The sequence below is a fragment of the Sturnira hondurensis genome, unplaced genomic scaffold, assembly GCF_014824575.4.
Source record: "Sturnira hondurensis isolate 20B ecotype Veracruz unplaced genomic scaffold, ASM1482457v3 Scaffold0004998, whole genome shotgun sequence".
NCBI lineage: Eukaryota > Metazoa > Chordata > Mammalia > Chiroptera > Phyllostomidae > Sturnira > Sturnira hondurensis.
Window position 1 is genome coordinate 6,680,802 of NW_028077629.1, and position 26,273 is coordinate 6,707,074.

At 35.5% G+C, this 26,273-nt stretch overlaps 1 pseudogene; it reads left to right on the forward strand.

Annotated features, from left to right (window-relative positions):
• The first annotated feature begins 5,398 nt into the window (after positions 1-5,398).
• LOC118987080 (keratin, type I cytoskeletal 18-like) lies at positions 5,399-6,781 on the forward strand (annotated as a pseudogene).
• Positions 6,782-26,273: the final 19,492 nt, after the last annotated feature.

The following is a 26,273-nucleotide window of genomic DNA, read 5'->3' on the forward strand; positions in this document are numbered from 1 at the left end:
ACTGATTCATATATCATTGGCCAGGACTCTGTCGTCTGACTGCTCTTGGTTTAAAAAACAAATGACTTTCTCTACTAAGGTAAAAACCCATTTTGTAATATAAAATATCAAAATTGATGATTAAAGAGAAGCAAAATAAAATACATACGCATATACATGCATACATATATACAGACATACAAATGTGTGTGTGTAATTTTCCTGCCCCAACTTTGGACACTCTGTAGTCTATCTGTGATCAGAAACTATCAAACTGACCAAAGTTCAATTGAAATGTAAAATTAATTTCTTGAAAAAAAGTTCCTAAAGGAGGAGGAAAGTTATTTTTTTTTTCATAGAGACAGTAAGTTATACCTAAAACAGTATAACTTTACAATAATATTTTAATAAGCTATATGGACCTAGCCACCACAGATGCAGCCATTAATTTGCCCATTGTTTTGGGTCTGCCCACAACCCCTCTCTCTGCCTAGCATTTTCTATTTTCACTATAAAAATGATCTATCCTGTAAGTTTTCTCAGTTCTAACTACCTATTATGTTGCTGATCAACACTTAGCAAACATAAATAAATAAATAACCCTTAAGCTTAACAAAGACACAGAATTGTTGCCTTTACTGTTTCAACTTTTAAAATTGGAGTCAGAGTTGGATAAACCAATATAAATTTGGAGGCTAGCTCATTCACTGTCTTAAAGGCTTTTATTCAAAGCACAGTTAATTTTCAGAAATAGATATCCTTGGCTTTGTGACTTATCATTCTTTAGGTCACAATTACTTTGTTAGAAACCTGGTTGAAAGAAAATAATCTAAAATTAGAGAAAAATAACTGCAAGGCCAAGTGTTATGAAACAAGTGTCTATTTGCTAAGCACCATTATAGATTCACTCAGTTGAATTGCTCTAACCTCAAGCTGTGCTGGCTGTTGCTAAGACGACCATCACCCCAGCTTAGGTCTTATCACAAGTTATCACCCTTAGACACTTAAGACCACTTGTACATAATTGTGCAAAGTGTAAAAACTTTCCTCATAAGTCCATAATGTTATCTTTCACATATGTCTTTCTAATTTTGTAGTATACTAACTTGGATTTGCCATTTAAATCAGAATAGTTCAAAATAAGAAATTGAATCAGAGACTAAAAAACTTAGAATCTTAAATGTCAGTTGGTAAACATCAAATCAATCTGTATTATTCAGGAGGACAGAAGTCTGAGATCAGGATGCCGATGATTGGCTTCTAGTGATGACACTCTTTGGGGTAGCAGACGACTGACTTAATGGATGAAGTAGACAGCATGCAAGAAAAGATAGGTAGTAAAAGCAGAAGATGGAAATTCTAAGAAAGAACCATTAAGAAATGCTAGATATCAAAAGGACCATGAAAATAATCTTTTTTTACATTTTCATAATTATATATTTTTAAATTTTTTATTGCTTATGCTGTTAATATTGTTCCCACTTTGTCTCCCTTTTCCCACCCCCTCCCAGACCTACCCTCACCCCTCCCCAAGTCAGTCCCCATACTGTTTTCCATGTCCACAGGGTATGCATAAACGTTCTTTGGTTAACCCCCTCACCATCTTTTATCCACCCCCATTCTTTCTGGCCAATGTCAGTCTGTTTTATGTATCTAAGCTTCTGTTACTATTTTATTTGTTAGTTTATTGTGTTCATTAGATTCCATATATAAGTGAGATAGTGAGATTATATGATATTTTCCTTTCACTGACTGGCTTAATTCACTTAGCGTAATTTTCTCCAGGTCCATCCATGCTGTTGCAAACGGAGAGCTGCTTCTTTTTTACTGCTGTGTAGTATTCCATTGTGTAAATGTACCACAGCTTTTTGATCGCTTATCTACTGATGGGCACTTAGGCTGTTTCCAAATCTTGGCTATTGTAAGTAGTGCTGCCATAAACATAGGTATGCGTATATATTTTGTTAAGAAGATAATTAAGGTTAATGAAAATCATAAGGTACATTACTACATGTGTACAAAGGAAAGGACATCTAGAAATGTACAGTGAGAAAGCTCCAATCTATAAGCCAAAAAGAGAGGTCTCACCAGAAACCAAACCTGTAGACACCTTCTTGTTGGGCTTCCAGTTTTCAGAACTGTGAAAAAATAAATATTTAAGCTATCCAGTGTGTGGTATTTTTTATGGCAGCCCAATAGGATTAATACAGCCCCCTAAAATCTCATGTCAGTATAATTACACATAAATAATACAAAAGGTAACACATTAAATAAAAACCATTTGAACAAACTCAGAATTAGTCAAAAGAGTCACTAATAATCTGGCTACTTTTACTTGTTCTTCTCCTCCACCTCTCCCCCTCCTTTCCTAAATCATCATTTTATTGTTATTGTTATTATCAGTATTAGTAATATATAGTGCTACAAACCTTAATGGCTATCATATTAACCTTGTAGTCCCCTCTCAAGGTTTTAGAAATGTAATAATATGGGAACTAATTTTGTAGGCCATCTACTATGTACTATCATATATTTTTGATACATGATATATTGTTATCAAATTCTGAATTGTCATGTGTATTTTAAGTATTAGAAAAATAAACTGTCCAAGATTGTAAGCTTAGTATTTGGGAAAGCTGAAAATCTACACATTCATAGCTTTTTGCAGATCCTGTGGCCTATTCACTGCTATTATGCCTCAGGAGCACCATTTGCCAGAGTATTTCCAGATTCATGTGCTTTACCTGAGCTTATATGTCAGCCCATTTAGTTGGAAAGTAGCATTAATGGGTCCCAGTGAAGTGGTCTGATTTTTATTAGTTTTATTATCCTACATAACTACAATCTTTCCAAAATTATCTAACTGCTTTTTATATTTTTAAACAAAATAACTGGAAAGTCCAAATATCAACTTGTTATATTTCTGAAAGAATATTTAAGTTCACAAATTAGATACCATTTTACTTTTAAATATGTAGGTATTCTTGTGTCAAAACTGCCATGTAAAGAAAAAAATAGTCTACCTAATATTTTCTTAAATATAAAATAATCAGTCTTAAAAATAATAAACATTTTATTGCAAATTACAGAATTTTCCCTAATATTCATTTCTGGATCTTTTTAATGCTGCTAAGTTATTAATTTCTCAGAAATGGTTTGACTTTTTTCTAAAAATAGTAGCTGATATTTTTTAAATTTTGTTACTGCAGAAGAATATGAAAAAAGAAAAAAAGTTTTTCTTTTTCTTTTTGTCTGTTATGAAAAGGAAAAAAGGTTTTTCCTTTTCATAACAAAAATTTTTATTTTACATTGATAGATTATAACTAGGACAAAACCAAAAATAAATCAACTGCTTCTTCTATTCTAAAAATAAATAATGATTAAGTTAAAGAGAAAATGTACAATATCTGGTTTTTGTAGTGTATTTGAATTTGTTTAGAGAAAAATTAATGAGCTTTATAAATGTAACTTTATATAAAATACTTAAACATTTAGCTATTTATGTTGAAATAATGATTGATCATACATTCACATCTATAAACAATATCTGGACTATATAAGATTTTGGAATTTTGTGTGTGTGTGAAATATGAAGTTTCAATTCTAAAATAATTTTAAAGGTAATGAATGTCTCTCTAATATAATGTAACAATTACTTTCTGGACATCTCTTTAGGTATTTTTTCAAATTTACTTTTGGATCTTTTCCCCCCATTGTCTTATTATTCCTGCCCTTCATGGGTTGTTTTGGGACAGGCAAGGTCCTGAAAGATGTCGGTTACTTTTCTTATTTGCAAACTAATTAAGGGCATGCTAAACCTTGCACTTGATTACAGCACTTCTGCAATACACAAAGAGAAGATGGAGATTCTATGGACAATGGAGAGAAAACCTAGCCTTGGCCAAATGAATATAAACCCAATGTAGAAACTAAAATGAGATAATATGTAGATAATCTATTCAACTATTTTGATCTCAGGACCAATGTTCATTGAAAATCACATGAACAAGTATAAAGGACACATGGACAATAACTAAGGTGGGGGGTGGAAATGGGAGGGAGATGGGGAGCACTGGGGGGGCAGGGCTGGGAATATAAGACAGAAAACTGTACTTGAACAAGAATTAAATAAATAAATCAATTAATTAATTAATTAAAAGAAGATATTTAGATTTATTAAAAAATGTTGTCATCCTGTTACAGCAGAAGCCACATTCCCACATGAGTTCACTTGGTCACTGCCAAATAGGTCACTTGGCAAGATCTGGAGCACAAATGCAGTTATAATAAATTTGCAGGACATGTACATACAACAGGATGAGGTGGTTTCATTCACTCTCTGTGTTGAGCCTTCTGAAAGCAGGCTGTGTGACCATGGGGCAAGGACTTCGGAACGCTGCTACAATACTGANTGTAGAAACTAAAATGAGATAATATGTAGATAATCTATTCAACTATTTTGATCTCAGGACCAATGTTCATTGAAAATCACATGAACAAGTATAAAGGACACATGGACAATAACTAAGGTGGGGGGTGGAAATGGGAGGGAGATGGGGAGCACTGGGGGGGCAGGGCTGGGAATATAAGAAAACTGTACTTGAACAAGAATTAAATAAATAAATAAATTAATTAATTAATTAAAAGAAGATATTTAGATTTACTAAAAAATGCTGTCATCCTGTTACAGCAGAAGCCACATTCCCACATGAGTTCACTTGGTCACTGCCAAATAGGTCACTTGGCAAGATCTGGAGCACAAATGCAGTTATAATGAATTTGCAGGACATGTACTGAAAGCCACATACAACAGGATGAGGTGGTTTCGTTCACTCTCTGTGCTGAGCCTTCTGAAAGCAGGCTGTGTGCCCACGGGGCAAGGACTTCGGAACGCTGCTACAATACTGAGCCATGTCAAGCTAGCACTTAAACCAATCCAGGTCAATAATCACAGTGAATACAGCCTTTTGAAAATATTCCTGGGTCAAGCAACCACAAAAAGCCAAGTGTCAAACAGTAACCCCTTAGAACTGTGTTTAAAAACTGGCTTTCAGTGAGGTTTTCAAATTGTCCAAATAAGGATTCCAAGAGAATTCAGAGTACAAGCTTTTACAAATAGTACTTCAGAACTAATAAGAATTATTTATGTCTTTTCAGGATGACAATATATTGATGTTGCTTAGGTAAAAAGAAAGTTGTTTTAATGGTTGTATATTAAGTCTTTAACTTTTTATTGAATTTATTGGGGTGGCATGGTAAATAAAATTATATAAGCTTTATGTGTACAATTCTATAGTATATCATCTGTATATGATATTGTGTGTTCACTACCCCAACTCAAGTCTCCTTGAAAGAAAGTTTCAACCTCCCATTATAGAAGCCTTATGAATAAAGTTTATTCTGGGAACACCAGCCTGAGTCTTGGCTTCTCACCTTCCTCCTTGAACAACATGAGCTTCAGAACATGCTCCAGCTTCTCCACAAGCTACTGGATCCTGGGCTCCACACAGTCACCCAGCTACCGGGTTGGCTGGCCAGCAGCACAGCCAGTGTCTATGCAGGTGCAGGGGGCTTGGTCTCTTGGATCTCCGTGTTTTGTTCCACCAGCATACTGGGCAGCTGGGGATCCAGGAGCCTGGCTGCAGTGATGACTGGGGGTCTGGTGGGCACAGGGGGCATCCAGAGCAAGAGACTATGCAATGCCTGAATGACCACCTGGCCTCCTACCTGGAGAAGGTGAGAAGCCTGGAGGCTGATAATGGGAGACTGGAGATCAAAATCCAGAACACTTAGAGAAGAAGGGACCCCAGGTTGAAGACTGGGGGCATTATTTCAAGACCATTGAAGACTCGAGGGCTCAGATCTTTGCAAATTCTGTGGACAATGCATGCATCATTCTGCAGATTGACAATGCCCATCCTGCTGCTAATGACTTCAGAGTCAAGTATGAGACGGAGCCAGCCATGCGCCAGTCTGTGGAGAATGACATCAATGGGGTCCAAAAGGTCACTGATGACACCAGTATCCCTCAGCTGCAGCTGGAGACAAGGATCAAGGCTCTCAAGGAGGAGGTGCTCTTCATGAAGAAGAACACCACCACAAGAAGGAAGTAAATGGTCTCCAAAACCAGACTGCCAATTCTGGGTTGACTGTGGAGTTGGATGCTCCCAAATCTCAGGACCTCAGCAAAATCATGGCAGACATCCAGGCCCAGTATGACAAACTGGCTTAAAAGAACTGAGAGGAGCTGGACAAGTATTGGTCCCATCAGACTGAAGAGAGCACCACAGTGGTCACCTCACAGACTGCTGAGGTAGGTGCTGCTGAGAGGACACTCACAGAGCTGAGACATATGGTCCAGTCATTGGAGATCAACCTGGACTCAATGAGGAATCTGAAGCTCAGTTTGGAGAAGAGCCTGAGGGAGGTGGAGACCTTCTATACCATGCAGATGGAACAGCTCAATGGGACCCTGCTGCACCTGGAGTCAGAGCTGGCCCAGACCTGGGAAGGGGGCCAGTGCCAGGCCCAGAAGTGCAAGGTCCTGCTGAATACCAAGGTCAAGCTGGAGGCTGAGATTGCCACATACCACAGCCTATTGGAAGAAGAGAAGGACTTCAATCTTGTTGATGCCCCGGACAAGAGCCCCTCCTTACAAACTATCTGAAAGACCACAACTCACAGGATGGTGGACTGCAAACTGGTGTCTGATGTCAATGACACCAAAGTTTTGAGGCATTAAAGGAAGCAGAAGTGGGGCATCCCATGTCAGGGAAGAAGGCCAATGAAAAGTTCATTGAAAGATTAAAAAATAAAATTTATTCTACAACTTTGTAGTTTAGTATTTTTTAAAATCTTAAATGCAAAAAAGAATAGTACATAGTAAATAAATGAATAAAACATTGAAATGATATACATTGGCTTCAGGATATATATATGTGTGTGTGTATATATGATATATGTGTATACATATACAGGATATATATATGTGTATATGTGCGTGTGTAATCAATCAGGTAAATATTTTCAGGCCCCTAGTGTTATGTTAAGAAATGCTATTAATCTAAGAAATTTTGGTTATTTCTGTCTTGGAGCAGTGTCATCCAATTCCCATGGTGATTTGAGGTACTATTGCCAAAAGATGGATATAATTTAAGGATGCATCACAGTTTGGTTTGGGCCTCTGCATTTGGCCAAAATCTAATATTTGGATTCATATTTAGTCTTACCCTTTGGAAGTATAAATGCGTGCAGCAACATTACTTCTGGTATAATCAACATGTGCATAAGTAATGCAATCAGATAAAATACCATCATATATAAGCAAATAAAATTAATGATATGAATAAGGACCAAGAATACAAGGTCTACCTGGAAAAGGTCTAGCCACTGTTAATATAACAAGAATGGTTTGTGTGACATCAGTGTAATCCGGCAGCCAGGGAGAGTGGACTGGAATGTGCATGCGTGAACAATGATGACTTTACCGTATTAGTCAGAGTGGGCAGTGGATGCCATTGAGTGAGCACGTGTACTGTGTGACCATTGCATTCAAAATGACTGAGCAAGTAGAACAACGAATCCACATCAAATTTTGTGTTAAGTTTGGACATTCCACTTGGGGAACTATTCAGATGATTCAGAAAGCCATAGCTATGGGCAACTGGTAATTGGCAGTTTCATCATGGCAACACGCCCACTCATGCATCTTGTTGTCTAATACAGAGTTTTTGGTGAAACATCAAATCACCCAGGTGGCTCAGCCCCACTACAATCCAGATTTGGCATCCTATGACTCCTGGCTTTCCCCAAAACTAAAATCACCTTTGAAAGGGAAGAGATTTCAGACTGTTGATGAGATTCAGGAAAATAAAGTGGAGCAGCTGTTTCTATTTTTAATATTATATGGTTGGATAACATCTGGACGGACCATATATACATCGGATTTATTGTTAATGTCTCATTATTCACTTGCACATATAGGTAATTAAGTGGAAATATTTTCAACAATAAAATTTTATTAGTTAATTTGAAGTATATATATATATATAATTGCAGTAGTAAAACTGAATAAAAATTAAATAGTTGTGAAAGTTCTCAATTATATTTACATAAACCCTGTTAAGAACTTTGAAATAGTAAAATAAATTGACCTTTATGAATGTTAACATAAAATATATTACATAGATAAATTTTAGAAAGAACATTATGTTCTTTTGGAGCTACAAAAATGTTATAAATAATTTTAATACTAATAAATCAAAAATAAAGACTAGGTCAGAATATGTTTTTATTTTTATGGAATTGTTTGGGGCCTTAGGATGCACAACAGTATGCTAAACCACCTCTAAAAACGCTAGTGTTTAATTAATTAATTCTTATTTGGCCTTAAATTTTGCAATAAATTTTTATCGGCCTTAAATTTTGCAATAAAAAGGCCTATTTGCTTAATCCCTTCATCTTTTTCACCTTTTCCCAACCCCCTCCCCTCTGACAGCTGTCAAGACTAATTCTTTGTATCTATGAGTTTGTTTCTATTTTGTTTGTTAGTTTATTTTGTTTATTAGATTCCACATATAAGTGAAATCATATGGCACTTGCCTTTCTCTGACTGACTTATTTTACTTAGCACAATACTCTCCAGGTCCATCTATGCAGTCACAAAGGGTAATATTTCCTTCTTTTTTACAACCAAGTAGAATTCCATTGTGTAAATGTACCACAGCTTTTTTATCCACTCATCTACCGATGAGCACTTAGGCTGCTTTGAAATCTTAGCTATTATAAAAAACACTTCAATGAACGTAGGGGTGCATATATTCTTCTGAATTAGTATTTGGGGTTTCTTCAGATATATTTCCAGAAGTGTAGGGATTAAGCAAAAAAAAGGGAAAAAAAAAGATAAAGCTCTCCTAGGTACAGATGACAGTATGGCGATTACCAGAGGAAAGGGGAGTTGGGGCAGGTAGAAGAGGGTAAAGTGGAGACAAATGGCCATGGGAGGATAGTTGGGTGGTGAACCCACAATACATTATACAGATGATGTATTATAGAATTGCATACCTTAAACCTATATAATTTTATTAACCAATGTCACCCCAATAAATCCAATAAATGAATTTTAAAAAATATTTTTTAAAGAAAGTTCACTATTTTTGCTTCCTGGCCAAACAAAAAAAGGCTTATTTGGTAATTTTTTAATCGTAGAAAAGGTGATTTAACAGGTGAATATCAGCTTTGCTTCCCTTGTTCATTACATGTGATAAGCAGCAGTAATATCATGAGCAGAAGCCTAAGCAGAATTAGCCAAAAGACACCTCACTGCAGTTTACTGTTGCAAATCTTCAGTGTAGTGACTAACACAATAATCTTGCACATCATAGTGCTGAGACATTACTGCTCTTGCACTTAAAAGCCAAACAATAAGTTACTAAAATAATCAATTTATTAATTAAAATTTCAGAATTATTCTTTGATTCTAGAATATGATAATCTGCATTGATCACATACCAATTTTTTTAAAATATTTTATTTATTTATCTTTAGAGGGGAAGGGAAGGAGAGAGGAAGAGAAACATCAATGTATGGTTGTTCTCGTGCATCCCCTGCTGGGAACCGGCCCCTGCAGAGAACTGGCCTGCAACCCAGCATGTGCCCTGACTGGGAATCGAACTGGAACCGTCTGGTTCGCAGGCCCGCGCTCAATCCACTGAGCTACACCAGCCAGGGCTCCAATTTTTGACACTTAGACACTTGACATTTTTGTTAATTTGGATACAACATATACATATCAGTTTGTATACACATGCACATACAAATACACATATGTTTACACATAAATGACTATATATATGTGACTATCTATATATACACACAACCATCTTTAGGAAAACTAATTTTAACCATAAAGAAAATATTTAAAAACTTTAAAATTCAGAAGAATTTCAAAATATAAAACACATTTCTATATTCCTATGGAAGTATAGTATATAATTTCAGTCTCTTTCTCCAAATACACAGTTCACATGTACACAGTCCTGTATACATACTCACACAATACATGCAAAAATACATTCATTATCCTTGGGTTATATAGACAAAAATTTTAAAATATTAGGAGATACTTTTTTAAACCCTTTGGGACACTTTTCTTCTTTGTAAATAATTCTTCGCATTGCTAAAAAAATAATTTTGTATGGAACAATCTGCAGGCTGAGACAGAATTTGAGCCTTGGGCTCTAATCTTGATTCATACTGTTTCTACGTTTCTTCAAGTCTCTGATAATTTCTCTTGTTTTCTCTTAGTGTTCAATAAAATACCTGAAAATTCCAACAACATTGTTTTGTGATGCACATACAAAATAAGCACTGCTGTCCTTGCTTAGATTAGAGGGGAGCACTGCACAGCGGCGCCCAACTTCATGGCAGCTGCTGTACGTACTCGCAGTGGCTGAGTTCTGGAGAAAAGAAAGAAATGAACTGGCAATCTCATAGGTCTGTTCTATTGTACCCTTCTCCACCTAGAGAGCCTTTATTTGCTACTAGCTGCTAAAACCTGAAAGATTCTGCATTTATTAGTGGAAATAATTCATTTAAAACAATATTAATTTAGGCAGGAAATATTTTTCCTTCTCTTGGTTTTATTTGAGATGAGCCATACTATCTATTGATTTACCTTAAGCTACTAATTGAAAGAAAACAACCAATCTTTTTTTTCCTACTTTCTCCATTTTCTCCTATATCTTTTCCTAATAAGCTACTTGGATTTTTGGAACCAAGGGTAAAAATGTATATTAATTCTTTTTACATGCAATTTTTAAAGACTTAGTCCAATCTTCTAATCTCTCTATATGTCATTTCACCCTGCTCATTTCTCCAGTGTATTTTTGTCCCATCAACAATCTTATCTGCATTATAATAAGTGCCTATGTTAATTCTTCATTCAAAGAAGTAATAAAACTACAACAGATTGGGAGCAATCCATTAATAAATTCTAAGTGTAATGAGACAAGCATTTTCTAATCCCCTTAATTACATTAACATCTAGCCTGTATTTCTTGGTATTAACCCTAAGGATCTTGAGATACCTTGTCAAATATCTCTTCTATAGCAGCTACACAGGGGAAACAAGAAAATTCAGTGCCATCTCAGACTTTTACTGTTTAGCTGGGTAGTATTTCCTACAAATACTAGAGTCATTTTATAATTTCTGTTATAAAATTTCTTACTTCTGGAATAGTTCTGTGATTTAGTTCAGAAAACACCCATGTACCCATGTAATATCCACTCAAATAAGTGTGTATTATTTATGACAATAAGTTTTCTATTGATTTAAGGGAAATGGTTTTCTAATGGTACAAAATTGGATTCTGTTGTAGGTAAATCAAATCCTCATTGGCTATAAGATCTTATCTAAGTTATTTAAATTTGGGGGGCTTCAATTTCTTCATCTTTAAGTAAGGTATTAAATAAAATTAAATACTTCTTAAAGAGTCTGGCAAAATCCTCATAGATTTTCAGCAAAGACAGATTTCCTTACCAAAGTTGTTATAAATATCTTGATAATACAAGGTATCCTCCTTAGTTAAAGATGGGCTTCTTTTCTGACTATTAAATAGAAGCAACATTATTTCTAAGTATTATATAAACAGGGGTTAAAGTGAAATAGATATATTTATTAATGGATTGGTAGAAATTTCTACTTTAAATTTAGCATAACACGGAGTGACAATCAAAATAATGTTATACAGTTAAAAACAAATTAAATGTCTGCCATATGGTTTACCCTCTGTTAATATTAGAAACATGAAAGGAGATCCAAATGGAAGATTTGAAGGATGGTCCTTTCTAAAGAGAAGACTGCAATCCAGCAAAGAGAACTTACCCAAAGCAAATAATTACAATCCAGTATGCTGAGTTCTTCAAAAGCAGGTTGTGGGAAACATTCGGGGAATGATAAAAATGTCTTAGTTAACTGTCCAAGGAATAGTCAGAGGAGAAGTCAGCAAAGAGGAGACATGTTTGCTCCTTTATGTATGAGTTTTAAAGGGAACAGCAATTCTTGCTTAGGAAATGGTAAAGAATTGCATGTGGTGGAACACAGGACTGAGTTGGACTCTCCGAAAGAGTAAGTTCAACATGTACTGATATTTGTAAACTTTCTGTAACATGTTTAGAACATTGAAGTTTTTTCTATAGGTGCTATTGGTTTAAGTAGAAGATACATTCAACAGCCATTTAGGAGAAATGATATATTGGACTTAGGAAATAACTATTTTTGAATAATGAAAGGGAAACAGGTCACTATGAATTTTAAATTGTATCTTGGGTGACTAAGCAGATAATAGCAAAATAAGTAAAATTATTAGAACACGGAAGAGTAGTATATCTGAAGGACATGTGAGCTTGAGCTATTCAAGAATATTACACATACTGTAATATGCAGCTATCTGTCAGTGAAGTTCTGGTGCTCATAACAGACTATGAGCACTTATACTATAAATTTTATATATACTTGTATCATTTATCATTTTATTATTATATATGTCATTTATGTTTATTGTAGAAAACAAATGTATAAAATAGAATATAAATTTTCCTTTAATCCTATCTTATTAATAGTTACAGGGAAAATTTTGGCATATATCCTTCCAAAATGGGTTTATAATGTTTTTTATTTTTTTACTTAACTTTATATCATAAGCATATTTTCATATTCCTACATATTAATTTTAAAATAATTAAGTGCTGTATTTTATAATATAGCCAAATCTAATGACTATTTAATTTCACAGTATTAGGTATTTTAGATGTGCCAATTTGTTACGGTAAGATATTATATTTACTATGTTTTCCAGAAATATGTGTACACATCTCTGATTTTCCTCAATTAACTACATTTCTAGATATGGAATTAATCTAACAGATAAACTTCCAAATTTCCCTCCAGAAAGTTGGTCTTATTTTGCATATACCTTTTCAAGTGTGTGTGAGAAAATCCATTTTGTTAAATTTAAGTAATTGTGAAGGTGAACTTCTGATTTCCTATGACTGTTTTTTTAGACAAAACGTTTTTGACTGATACTGAAAAGGAAATGAAATCATTGCCATGTAGCAATAGCGTCTATCTTTCTAATTATCTTAACCCTAAAAAAGGCTTTCTGTTAGAACCTTGAGTAAACCTGTTGGAGCCCAGAGAAACATTAATCCAATTTGAAGGTTCAAGCCAAATTAGAGATATTCTGTGGTTTACTGTGTGAGCTAATGAGTTAGTGAGAGAGTAAGAAAGAGATGGTATACATGAATATGAAATACACCACCAGTCAGAATATTAGCCCATACAGATAAATGAAAGGATAAACATATAAGATGTATTTTTTATTCTCACCCAAGGATAATTTTTTCATTGCTTTTAGAAAGAGAGTGAGGGGCAGAGAGAGAGGGAAACAGCAACATGAGAGAGAAACACCCTCAGCTGACTGTCATAGGCACCCCTACCAGAAACTGGACACTCAACCCAGGTGTGCTCCCTGCCCTGCAATGGAACACGCCAACTTTTGGTTTAGGGGATGATGCTCCACCCACCTGAGCCACACTAGCCAGGGCAATATTGTTTTTGTGTGTTTGTTTGTTTTGTTTTTAGTATTAACCATTTTATTTTATTTTATTAATTTATTTTAATTGATGTTCAAGTACAGTTTTCTGCCTTTTACTCCTATCCCAGACCCCCCCCCAGTGCTCCCCACCTCCCTCCCATTTCCACCCTCCTTAATTTTTGTCCATAATTTTACTATACTTTATTTTATTTTTAAAAGAATTGTTTAAACTTGCTATGTAGGCAAAAGCTGAGAAGACAAACTTTTTAATAATGAAAGAATTTTCATAGTAACAGTTGAATAAAATAAATTATGTAGTGTCAACAATAAAAAATAATGTCAACAACTTTTTTAAAAGGAGCAAAAGGAAGATATAAAATAAAATAAATTAGGGAGTAAGACTAATAAACCTGATATCTGAATTTGAAGATTTTTAAAAATGTTACTCTAAGCAGCTACAAATAGAAAATTTTGTACAATAAAATCAATTTCTTTTATTACATTTCTCTTTATTACTGTCTGCCTTTAGTAACTTATTTTTTGAGAGTTTCTAAATTCTGTTATCCAAATTTTAGACATCTACTTAACTTTCATGTATTTGCAATGAAAAATTTATTTAAAAATATAAGAATGCCAATCTCCTATTATTAGTCTCTAGTATGTTTCAAACCGCAGGGAATTGCTGGTCACTTGTACAAATTAGAGATATTGTAACCAGGCATTAAAAGAGAGTTATATACATGCCTGCAGTACTTCATTGTCATTTATTTCTTTCTCTTGAGACTTCTAACTTGTTAGGAGTTGTGAGGGTTTTTTTTTAGATGCTAACTTCACTTTCTAGTTAGAACTAATATCTTACTTTATTTGTTCTCATTCAATGCATCAAAGTAAACAATGAACAAGAAACAGGATTTATCTCTTTATTGCCTTTATGTCACTTTTTTTAACTTACATCTTCAAAGTAAAAACAAAATCTATTTGGTCACTGAGTATGAACTAAAAGATTTTAAAACAATCCAAAAGTTCAGTAAATTAGAATATGACAGAAAGAGTCACAGTCTATATATATATATATATATATATATATATATATATATATATATACACACATACACCTACACACACACACATACACACACATACACACACACAAAGGGTTTAACTGAATTGCCCGTATTTAATAATAGTGAATATGAGGTTTGAATCTGAGTATTTTTGACCCCAAAACTCATGTAATAGCCATGAAATGAGGGCAGAATTAGCTCATTGGTATCTGAGTAACTAGACTGAGAACAGTGGTGACCCTAAATGAAACAAGTGGGGCACCAGGAAGCAAGCACCTTCCCCAGTTATCCAGCCCTTGACCATGCAGAGAAAAACACAGTGAGGGCCAGAGGCCCAGTCCAAGTGATCAGAGTGCTTTGTTATGAAATTCCTGTTTAGTGTGACTGTCTGGTCTTTGACTCCGCTGCCAATTTCTGACCAGTCTGATGTGCTTCTGGCTCTGCTTTTGCCCCTGACTCATGCTTTCTTTCATCTTCATCAGCTGCATTCAGGACCCCCTTTCTCTGACACACCTTGAATCACCTGGATAATGCTGACTCCTAGTGCAGTTCCCAGGGTTTTAGAAATTTGAATTATCTTCTAATACTCCTATTTTTAATGAATAATTTCCTGAAAATGAGAATTCAGTTTGTTTCTTTCTAGTACAGTGATACTCTCCCTAAGCACTGTTGTCTAACTCTCAGGATTCCTGGGAGTGGAGATAAAGCAACTGAGGAGCCCTATTCTGGCCTCTGATGAACAAAAGAACAGGTTCCTTTTAGAATTGTTCCTTAATGTCTCAATCACCATATACAATTTTACTCTTGGGTTGTTTTTTTTTTTCCCAGAAGTCAATGAATTAGGGGAAATTAAAATTGGCAAATATCTCTATGATGATCCATGGAGAAGCATAATGTGGTATAGAAATCAAAAGACCTAGGTTTTAATTTTGCTTCAGATCAATCTTGACTAAGACACTCAACTCACGTAAGTTGTTAATGTCATTTGAGAAATGCAGCAGATGAGTGATCCCTAAAATCTTTAAAGTCGTAATATTATATAACAGCATAAATCTAACTAGCAGAGTGGGAATCTAAAGATTAGAAGTAAAAAGGAGTCAGCTGACTAACCAGTCCTCCAGTAAAAAGAGTAAGTGTACCGAGGTAGCATATGTGTTAGTATACTTATAATTAGATCAATTTTATGTAGCACTGAAGTTTCACCTTAAATTGTTTTTGTAGTCCTAATGATTAAGAATGGAAAATAGTAAGAAATGCCAACAAAGCTCTCAATACTTTAGGTGGTTATAGCAGAAAAACCTACTAACAGAAAATGTTTCAAGGAGTCTTGAACTTGAGTCCCAAAGCACTGAAGATCACATGTGACACCATTGATAAGTTTAAATTTAGGTAGTTTAAGATGAACATCTTATGATGAAAATATAAATTTTATTACATAAGATAAAATTACTTTAATTAAAATAAAAATTACCATAAAGTATTCTTATGTTTTGCAATACATATGGTAAATAATTTAAAAAACAACAATAAGCAAATATATAAAATGCTTGCATAGAATATATAGTATCTTGCCCTGGCTGGCGTAGCTCAGTGGATTGAGCTCGGGCCTGTGAACCAGATGAACGAGGTTTGATTCCCAGTCAGGGCACATGCCTGGGTTGCAGGCCGGTTCCTTGCAGGCTAACTACCAGCAGGGGACGCACAAAAGGCAACCATACATTGATGTTTCTCTCCCTCTTTCCTTCCCCTCTAAAAATAAATAAATAAATAAAATCTTTAAAAAAAAAAATATATATATGCCCTGGCTGGTGTAGCTCAGTGGATTGAGCAAGGGCCTGTGAACCAGATGATCACGGTTCAATTCCCAGTCAGGGCACATGCCTGGGTTGCACGCCAGTTCCCAGCAGGGGATGCACGATAAGCAACCATACATTGATGTTTCTCTCCCTCCCTCCTTCCCTTCCCCTCAGAAGACAAATAAATATATTTGAATTCAATAAATTCAAATAAATAAATTTGAATTCAATTTATGGGCAATTATTTAAATATATATTTGAGGTGATTGAAGAAATGAAATATTTAAAGAAAAACACTATATTTTACTTCGCAGTTTTGAAAAAGTTTTAAAAGCCTGGTGATATTAGGTCAAAACAAGGCTGTAAGAAAACTAATACTTTCATATTCCATTGAAAGGAATGTAAGCTGGTACCATCTTTCCAGTAGATATTTTACTAGTATGTATTACTCTATTTGAGTTAGCATGATCTCTGAATTAACAATTTCACTTTTAGAAAAATATGCTAAATATATATGTGTGTGCAGCATTTATGTACAGTATTTTTGCTACAATATTATCTATCATTTGAAAAATTTGGGAAAAGAAAACAAAGATTCTAAGTTAGCCCCGGCTGGTATAGCTCAGTGGATTGAGCACGGACCTGAGAAACAAAGGGTTGCCAGTTAGATTCCCAGTCAGGGCACATGCCTGGGTTGTAGGCCAGTTCCCAGCAGGGGACTCACGAGAGGCAACCACACGTTGATGTTTCTCTCCTTCTCTTTCTCCCTCCCTTCCCCTCTCTCTAAATAAATAAAACCTTTAAAAAAATTAAAGTTGGGGTAAATATACTATGATACAATAGAATACTCTGATGATGTAGTCTTATATTTATTGATATTGAACCAACTTTATGAAATATTGCTAAATTAAAAAGCAAGTTTCTTATTATTACCACTGTTACTATTTTTAATTCAATTATTTAATTATCCACTCAACAAAACTCAAGAAGCACTTACTACATGTCCAGGGTTCTTCTCAGCACTAGAAATGTAGCACTGAACTAAAAATTCCAGTCTCTGCTCTTATTCATGGAACTTACATTCTAGTGGGGATGACAAGCTTTAATTCAGTAAATAAACAGTAAGTTCACTAAGATAAAATCAGGTAAAAGGTATAAAGAATAATAAAGGGAGAGGTGGTTTTTTAAAAAGAAAAAAAGGTCTCTTTGATAAGGTAAACTTTGAGCAGAAATCTGAAAGGAAAAAGAAGGTAGCCATGATAATATTGAAGGATGTGCATTCTGGTTCAACAGATAAAAGAGAAAGTAGAAGGTAAGCAGCAAAGCACGTGGTGGTGGATTCAAAGAACATCGAGGGAGCCATCCTGTGTGGAAGTGAGCAATAGGACAAAGAGTAGGGAAAGGCAAGAAGTGTTTCTGATCACAAAGGCCTTCTAGGGCAAAACATAAGAATTTTTTTAAAAATATATTTTCTTGATTACGCCATTACACTTGTCCCATTTCCCCCCTTCACTTCCCTCCATCCTGCACATCCCTCCCCCACCATCCCCCCGCCTTTCGTTCATGTCCATGTGTCACAAGTTCTTTAGATTCTGTATTTCCCATAGTATTCCTGCCCTCCCCCTGTCTATTTTCTACCTACCATCTATGCTACTTATTCTCTGTACCTTCTTCCCCCTTCTCCTCCTCCCACTCCCCTGTTGCTAACCCTTTATGTGATCTCCATTTCTATGTTTCCGCTCCTGATCTAGCTGTCCTCTTAGTTTGCTTTTGTTTTAGGTGTGGTTGTTAATAACTGTGACTTTGCTGTCCTTTCACTGTTCTTATTGTTTATCTTCTTTTTCTTAGATAAGTCCCTTTAACACTTCATATAATAAGGGCTTGGTGATGATGAACTCTTTGAACTTGACCTTTTCTGAGAAGCATTTTATTTGCCCTTCCATTCTAAATGAGAGCTTTACTGGATAAAGCAATCTTGGATGTAGGTCTTTGGATTTCATGACTTGGAATACTTCTTTCCAGCCCCTTCTTGCCTGTAAAGTCTCCTTTGAGAAATCAGCTGATAGTCTGATGGGAACTCCTTTGTAGGTGACTGTCCCCTTATCTCTTGCTGCTTCTATTTTGACTATACTGAGGAGGATGGCAAACCAGTGGAAGGTGCTGAGCTAAGAAGCTACATAAACTGCCGTACATTTAAAAGGATGCCTGCTGTATAGACATTGGGTAATAAGGAGAAGGGTGGAATTAAGGACACCAATCAGGAGAAATGAGCTAGAGTAGTAGCAGAGAATGTCGAAGGAAGTGGTAGGCATATAAGAAAGAGAATTCAGGGATGACCACAAGCAAGTAAATACCCTTGCATGTATTTATGTGTATATATGCATAGAAAAAAAGGTAAAGAGCTATAATAAAATGCTTTTGTGGTTATTCAAAGACAGAGATATTTATTCACTATTTTTTTCTTCATGAACATAAAGTATTTGTGAAACAAATAGAAGAGAAGGCACTTTGCTTCAAAATATATATCTGGTTGATCAAACTCGATAGTTATACATTTTTCTTCTTCTTGCACTTGAACAGTATCTAAAATGATCTATAAACTCCACAAAAAATCGATTTGACCACCTTAGTGATGTTTTATTGGTAGTAAAAATGACCACAAAAGCATTCCTGAGTATGACTTCCTTTGCACTAATTAAAAAAAAACTTTTAATAAGAGGAGGTGTGTAGTATCACCTTCAAACACTATTTCTCACCACCAAACTGAAATATTTTGTCTCTTTGAAAAGTAAAATATATTGTTAGTTGCAAATAATTTTATATTATTTTTGAAAGCCAGAAAACATTCCACTCCCTCAAACAAAATATATTCAAACTCATGGTAGGTTTTCCTACCTTTTGAGACAAAAGAAGTCATTATTGCCTAATCCTGAATGTGAATCACATCTTATCTTTTGATGTGAAGCTTGATCTCACTGTTATAGTGGATTCTTTCTGAGAGCATTTAGATACTGTTTAAATATGCTCCCATGACTTTCTTTTCTGATTTCTTCCCTTGTTTTAAAATTCGTTTATCTTAAGGTATTTACTTTACTTTAAGCCCCTGTACTATATAAGTTTCATGAACACAAAAATGAAACAAACAAATATTTTTGGTAGGTACACAAAAATATTCATTGTGGTGAGTCAACTCTAAGTTTCTTTCAATTATCTTTGCCTGATATTTATATTTTTGTATATTCCTCTCTTTTTGAGTAAGAGCTAACCTAGCAACTTGCTTATGGCCAATACAATACAGGAAAAGTAATGGAATGTCATTTCTATGGTTCATTGGAGAGCAACCTCTGTTTTGCCAGCAGGCTCTCTTTTTTTTTTTTTTTTTTTTTTTTTTGCTGGCTGTGATGAGGCCGCATGGAGAAGGCACATGGCCATGCACTGGAAGCAGCACTTGCCAATGCCCAGAAAGCAACTGAAGCCCTCAGCCCCACAGCCCACAAGGTCTAGACCCTGCCAACATTTATGAGAGCCAGTAAATGATTTTTTTCCCCAATTGAGCCTTTGGGTGAGATCCTGGCCATGACTAACACCTTGATTTCAGCCTTGTGAGACCAAAAAGAAAAGGACCCAGATATGTCCAGATTCTTGAAAATGAAATAATAAACGTGTTGTTTTAAGATGCATTTTGGTAATTTGCTTCACTGCAATAGATAATTAATACATTTATAGAATAAATTATTGAATATATCAGTTACCTATCTGTAAAGTGAGAAAAAATACCCATGTTATGGGCTTTTTGTTAGAATGAATAAAACACCTGAATGCCCATCATGTAGTAAGTGCTCAATAAATATTATTTGTTACTACAATTAGGTAAGCACATTTTTTTACGTTTGCTTCCTATCTGAAATAAGATGTCGTAGCAGGGACATAAAAATTAAATTAGAAGTAGGGTAGGAAGCATCACACTTTCTGACTTCCAATTGTATTACAAAGTTGTAATAATCAAAACAGTAGGTGGAGATTGACTATGGGAGTGGGGGTGAACAGGGCAGGGGAGAGCAATAGGAGAAAACTGGGAAAACTGTAATAGAACAACAATAAATGTATACAGAGGGAGATAAATGGAACAGAATACAGAGTCAAGAAATACACCCATGCCTTTATTGTCAGTTAAGTTATAACAAAAGAGCCAAGAATATGCAATGGAGGGAAAGTAGTCTCTTCAATAAGTAGTTTTGGGAAAACTAGACAACCACACAAAAAAGAATGAAACTGGACCACTATTTTATACCATACACAAAAAATAATTCAATATAAATTAAACATTTGAGTGTAAGACCTGAAACAATGACACTCCTCAAAGGAAACATAAGCATTAAGCTCCTTGACATGGATCTTGGTGATTATTTTGAGGGATCTTGAGGGCAAAAGCAAAGACAAAAAAAGCAAAAGAAACAAGTGGGACTACCGACTAAAAGGTGTTTGCACAGCAAAAGAAATAATCAACAAAATGAAAGACCACTTACTAAATGGAAAGATAAATTTGCAAATTATATCTGCTAAGGGCTTAATATCTAACATATTTTTTAAAAACCTCATATAACTCAATAGCAAAATAACAAGCACTCTATTTTTAAAAGGGGACAGATGGTCTGATTAGACATTTTCCAAAGAAGACATGCATATGCCAACAAATACATGAAAAGGTGCTCAACATTACTAATCATCGGGGAAATGCAAATCAAAAACACAATGAGGTATCACCTCATGTAACCACAAAACCAGGTCAAATGATCCTATTCTACTTAATAAGAAACTGAGTTGCTTTTCAGAGACAACAGACCCAAATTGCAAGTCATGCAGCCCAAGCATGAGCAGAGGAGAGAACTTTGACCTCTAGCTGTACCTGAAACTAAAGACTCAACACCTCCTCCAAACACACACACACACACACACACACACACACACACTCATGCAAGCACGGGCGGGGAACCAAAAGACCAGGACATAATCTGAACTTGAACACCAGAACCCTTTCAGAAGCCAAAGGTTCATTGTCCAGGAAGAACTGGCTTTGATGCCTCTACTATAAATGGCCAAGTTCCAAGGTCCTCCAGTTAAAACTTGCCCACCAGGAATTTTGCACACATATTACTCCTATTCCCTTAAAAACCCTTGATCTAGTCCATCAAGTAAGATGGATTTAATGCACCTTTAGGTCTCTCATTTTCTCTGTCGGTACCTTCTCTATAAATAAACCTTTCCTTACTCCAAACTCTTGATGTGTTGAGTTTTGGCCTTTCAAAGCATCAGGCACACAGACTTTAGTTCAGAAATACTCACACCTGTTAGAATGGATATTATCTATCAAAAATACAATAAATGATAAATGTTGGTCAGGATATGGAGAAAAGTGAACCCTGGTGAGCTGTTGGTAGGAATGTAAATTACAGAAGCTATGGAAAACAGTATGAAGATTTCTCAAAATATTAAACACTGAATTATCATATGATCTAGCAATTCTCCTTCTGAGTATTTATCCAAAGAAATCTAAGACACTAACTCAAAAATATATGCAACCCCAATGTATTTACAATAGTCAAGGTGTGAAAACAACTTAAGTGTTCATCAATGAAGGGATGAATAAAGTAAATGTTGATCAACCCACAATCAACATGGGAGCAACTATATTTACCTCAAGGGAAGGATTGAATCATCTAAGGCATGTAACCACTTAGTACAGTCCCTGTTTAGAGTTCAGCTAATTCAGCAAGTCTTCCCATTGTTCTAAATATCTTCAGTACAGGAAATCTATGGTAATTCTGGAAATCAAACAATATCCAGTGGAGAACTGGGATTGTATTACTCTGTACCTTTCCTTATACACTTAGAGCTGAAGCACCCTTGCCCTCTATCCTCTGCCTCCTCCTATTTTTTACACCTGGCAGTTGTCATTCTCACATAGGACAGGGCCTCTGGGTCAGTTAGTTACCATCCAATATATGTCTCAATTCATGTTAGATGCGGGTGGCCTTCCTTATTGCCAATCCAAGCAACGTACTTGAATAGAAAAACATAATAAACCCAAATTTGAAGACTACATCTTTTTGTAAAACTTATTTTTAGAGAGAGGGGAGGAGGGAGAAAGAAAGAGAGAGAAACATCAACGTGTGGTTGCCTCTGGCCCGCACCACACCTGGCCCGCAACTCAGGCTCGTGTCCCAACTGGGAATCGAACCAGTGACCCTTTAATTCAAAGGCCAGTGCCTAAGCCAGTCAACCACACCAGCCAGGGCTGAAGACTATATCTCAATTTTATAGTTTAGCCATGATAACAAAAACATTGCCTACAGGCTTAAGATTTTTAAAATATATATGAAAATGAGATTATATCCACTTCAAAGAATTTTGGAAAGGATTGAAGGAGACAAAATGCTATGCCTGCCACATAGTAATTTTTAATGAATGACAGTTGATATCAATATTATTATCATGATTGCTATCATCATTTTTGTAGTCCCAGTACACAGCAGTGCCTACAGTGATATTTGCATGATAAATAAATGTAGTTACAGTCTTACTGCTGCTCAAGTAGTATCTTCAGTGTTCTGAGGGAGAACCATAGTTTCTACTGGAAACGAATGTGTGTATTGGTAGCATCCATAGAACCACACGCATGGTTCCAAGTGGCAAATATTTGTAGCCTCAGCCATGTGCCTCAGAGTACTGGTGAGCCCTGGAAAATGCAGCTGGTTCAGCCCCTTTAAATAAAAATGACTAGACAAAGAAAAGTAGAAAACAGATTTATTTATAAACCATCCTACATAGACACAAGGCACAGTTTTGTTTTTGTGACACACCAGCAACTCTTTAAATATTTATTGTCAACCTGGGGAATTCATATGTAGACTGAGGCATATTTAGGCCTTTAATATGCCATCTCAGCAGGGCCTGCTTAAGGCTGCCCATCTGGAAGATAGAACTTTAGAGCCAAGTTTAAAACATTTTTTCAAGGACAGATGAAACTGCTTCTAGCTGATTTTTACCATGACATATGAAAGCAAACCTGGGGCTTTTGTATTTTGGAGTTAACATTTAAACCAGAAAGATACCTTTTTCCCCAGAACACCTGTAGTAAAGTGCTGCATAGTGAAGCCTAATTTAAATTCGGTTCTGTAAAGCCAGCCAGGAAACAGTCTATGAATCAGAGTAGAGTGATGTATTTTCCAATTAAGGCACCAAAACCAGTAAAAAAAAAAAAAGCAGTTAGAATTTTATTTTCATCTGTTCTCTTGAGACTTAATGGGTAGTTTAATGTGTTGAATTTCTGCCAATTGAATAAAACTTCTCAGAATTTTAACAAATAAATATCTAAATGGAATGAAGCAATGTTAACTTTGTCTTTAAATTATTACTTTACCAATTTTTGAAATGTCTTATGTCATAGAATCTAAATGCCACTTGGACTCATTAGAATCAGTTCATTTGGTTAATCTTTCACAAACACATCTCTTGTGATTTGAAGGGCTATTCTTCCTTCCCTCCTTAATTCCCTCTCTCTTACTCTCTTTTTCTTCCTTCTCTCCCTCCTCCCTCCCTCCCTCCCTCCCTCCCTCCCTTCCTTCCTTCCTTCTCTCCCTCCCTTCTTCTTCCTTCTTTCTTTCCTCCATTTCTTCTTTCTTCCTTTCTTTTATTTTTCTTGGATTCTTATGAGCTAGTAAAGCTGGTGTTCAAGTGTGAACACGTCTAGATATTCAACCCCTTTATTTTTCTGATCAACTTACTTTCTTTCAAAAGCTATATTTAATTTTTTTTCATTTAAATAAAGCTATCAAAAAATTCTGCATAGCACTTAATGTGAGTCATAGGAGACATGTGTGGGATGGGAGGGTCGGGGAGAGGGAGAATGAGAATGAGAGCAGGAGCAAACACGAGAGTTGACTGAGAGGCCGTGACAGGGGCAGAGGGACCCTGAAGACCCCAGGAGAGACAGTCGGATCACCGACCAAATCCCGGTGCAGGATCACGGTGTGGCCCCCACCGCCATGACAGTCAGTGAAGAAATACTGATGAGAAAAATGAGTCTCTCTAAAATCCTTTTCTATAATCCCAACTTTTAAAAAGTTTTACTTTGCTCCAAAATCATTTCAAGAATTGAGAAGAAACAATCTATCTGTCTTTCCTCTTAATCTTTTGAATATTATTTTCTTGAAATTAGTGCTGGAATCAAGTAGCTATTATAATCGGATAAAATCCAGGGCATTAACAGTAGATGGCAGGAATGTTCCTCTGAATGTTACATTTTTTGAATAAGGTCTGATGTTACTGGGACAAAGAACAAGATTGAGTTTTCTGCTTGCACTATATGGGTGAAGAGACATATATATATATATAGCTTCCCCATGTACCCATATACTTGGCACTTAGGGCAATTACCAGAGGAAATGAGTAAAGGGGTTTCCACTCACATATTACCCCAGGTTTCATGCTGTTTGAAAACACTGACCATCATTAGCAGGACTCTTTATAATCAGCTGTGTCAGTTTCTCAAATGTACTTTCAATTGGAGAACCATATACAGTCACACCTTGATTAACTATGTTTCAGTAAACAACAAACCATGTATATGATGGTGGTCCCATAAGAAAATAATGAAGCTGAAATTTTTCTATTGCCTAATGATGTCATAGCTGAAGTAAAGTTGTATACAACACATTACTCATGTGTTTGTGGAGCTGCTGGTATAAATTAGCCAATTTGTTTATAGCATGTAAAAAAAGCATAGCATGTAAAATATCACAGCACAGTGCATAATGCTTGATAATCATAATTAACAACTATGTTACCAGTTTATGTATTTAGTATAGTACACTTTTCATTGTTATTTTAGTGGTACTCTTTCTGCTTATTAAAAAAAGTTTGCTGTTAAAGAGTGTGCTGTTATGCTGACAGCAGCCTCATACTTCTGCATTACTGTGTCCCTTCATTGCATCATTTTTCTCTTGGGCTTCATTTAATCTCATGTTGTTTTGTACAGTAATGTGCTGTTCAGGCTTGTAGCCTAGGAGTATTAGTCTATGCCGCATAGCCTAGGAATGCAGTACGCTTTATCAGTTAGGTTGTGTAAGTGCACTCTGTAATGTTCACACAACAATGGAATCTCCTAAGGACACATTTCTTAGAATGTTTCTGTGTCGTTAAGCTAAGCATGACTGTAATTGGCCAAGATTTACTCTTACTGGAGAGGGAATCATTGGGAGAGCTATTTTCAAAGAGCTCACAGGACTAGATTCCTCCTTTACTACATTCCTTGCAAGAAAATGTGTTTAAAGTGTGTCTTGAGTTCTTTTCTTCAATCATTTTTCTTATTCTCTTTTTAATATGAAATAGTGAACTGTGGCTCAATGTTTTCTAATGACTACTGGGACATGACTATAAGATTATAGAAACTAATGTCCGTCCATCTTAAAATTGGGAGCTGACAAGCTTTGTAGACCAGCTCTGCAGGGACCCAGGCTCCTAGCACACAGCAGGAATTCATTCATTTTCTACAAAACAGTTTCTAGGGATTTGTGGAGTTTCCTAAATAGATCCAAGGTACGTGAGTAAGAAACCCCTATCATGTTTAAGCTACTGTTTCTGTGTTTTCTTCTTCGTTCAGCTGATTCTAATTCTGATTTGCTGGTTATCAGTGATGCCAAGGGAGGTAGTACTTGCTTTGAGTCTCGAACTAGATCTATAGTCAGATGGAGCTTGAGTTAGAAAAAGGGAGACTGAAGTGACTTAAAAGAATGAAGAAAAAAGGGGCATTTCTGACAGAATAAACACTATGTTCAAAT